This window comes from Galeopterus variegatus, unplaced genomic scaffold (genome assembly GCF_000696425.1).
Source record: "Galeopterus variegatus unplaced genomic scaffold, G_variegatus-3.0.2 Scaffold3256, whole genome shotgun sequence".
Taxonomy (NCBI): Eukaryota; Metazoa; Chordata; class Mammalia; order Dermoptera; family Cynocephalidae; genus Galeopterus; species Galeopterus variegatus.
In genome coordinates, this window is record NW_007729367.1 from 233059 (window position 1) to 235118 (window position 2060).

Genomic DNA, 2060 nt, shown 5'->3' on the forward strand with positions numbered 1-2060 from the left:
GTCCATTTCTCCTCAGAGTGGAGGTGCCACACTCTGGGTCAGCGGGTCATACCTGTGGCCCCGCCTTCCACCTCCTGCTTTCTCCCCAGGCCAAGATGGCCCTCAGGATTCCCTAGAATCCATCCCCAGCTACAAAGCTAGCAGCTGTAGTCGGTTAGAGTAGTACCTGCTCCCCCATGATGTAGAGGACCCTCATGTGCTAAAGAACAGCTTTCCTACCTGTCCTCAGCCCCAGGTCTTCCCTGATACTGCTGGCATTTTGTCCCAAATGCAACAGCAGTGCCTCATTAAGGGTGCTAGTGAGTGGGGGATTTCCCAGTGTAGACAAAGAGGGTTCTTATTCCACTGCTACTCCAATGGGCCAAGAGAGACCAGGCATCATGCAGGCTGGTGGAGAACGCTGCATCAGAGTGACCTCCTTGGATCAGAAGCCACGAGGTTCCAGTGCTCATGGGGACCTTCTCCTCCCAGGCTTAGCAGTGCAGAGACCAGGATACAGACAACACCCCCTCTTCTGGAAGGGCCTCTGACAGTTGCATAAGGCATATCTGGGTGGCTGCATTCCAGGCTTGGCATCCCCTCCATCACAGAACACAGAGACCTGCGCTGGGTACCCTCTGGTGGTGCCTAGACCAGCTCTGTGGCATGCTTGAGAAGGACCAGCTGTGCATGAAGAGATCCATGTCCCTCAGCTGGAACGTCTGGGGTGGTATCAAAGGTATTTTGTGCTTCCAGGCAAACATCCAGCAAGAGACTGTATCTAAATAGAACTTGTCAGCTGTCATCTTAACCACATTCTACTTTATGACAATTCTCAGCATTTTATTCAGAAGGAAAAAGAAGAACGAGCAGAGTGCATGCCCTTCTATTTACTGACGACTTTCTGTTTGTCAGGATTGGGCTGAGCACCTCAATGTGTTCATTTAACTCTCACTGCACCCTTATGAAGTAGGACTATGGTTATCCTCCTCACCTTACAGTGTGCAAAGCGAGGCACAGAGAAGTTAAGCCACTTGTGCAAGGTCTCGCAGCTACTAAGTGGCAGATCTGGGGTCTCAAGGCTGGGGCCTCAGAGCTGGGGCAGGCAGCTGGCTGTAGAAGATGGCTATGCCAAAGTGCCTAACCCAGTAGATAGTGGTCACTTTCAGTCTTCTGTTGGAGACCTCGCTCCCTTTTCCTCACCTTCCACATCCAATCGGATTCCCATCCATCCCTCTCTCTCCATTTTCACTGACACTGAACAAGGTCTTCATCACCTTCCCCTCAAAATAAGTGGGGAGCAGCCTTCTAACTCCTCTCATTTCTAAGCTGTGCTTTTTACTCACCTCTCACACAACCGCCGTATCAGCCTTCCTAAAATACTGCTTTGATGTTACTCTCTTGCTCAATAACCTGTAGTGACTTCCCTTCCCTTAAAGTCAGATTGCATATTCCGTGCCTGCTGTCCACAGCACTACACCTTCAGTCTTGTACTGACTTATTGTCCACTCTTCCTTTGACTAAGGTTAAATTGTGCTGAATTTGACTTACTCAAATTGATTTATTTGTCACCTATAAAACATTCCCTGCACTTTCTTGCCTGAAATTTATTGTCCACTCTTCCTTTGACTAAGGTTAAATTGTGCTGAATTTGACTTACTCAAATTGACTTATTTGTCACCTATAAAACATTCCCTGCACTTTCTTGCCTGAAATTTTTTATTCTCATTGTTTTTCCTGCCTGGAAAACCACTTGCTTTCTATTAGAGTCCATGTTTCACCTGCTGTTCAAATCCTATTTCCTCCATAAGCTTCCCTGTCCACCCTAACCTCAAATGAGCTCTACTTTATTTTATAGCATTTATTGTCTCAGGAATTATAAATGGGTGGTCTGCAGATACGTTTTGTTTGGGCAGCTAGAGTTTAGGAAAAAGTGGAATTTGAATGTCTGTGGATGGGGCACATACTCTCTGGTCTGCCAGAATCCCTGCACTCCTGACTTCTTATACCCAGCTCTCTTCAGGAATTGATTTTAGGGTTTTGGGGCTTGCAAACCCTGCATGTACAGCTAGTTGGACAAT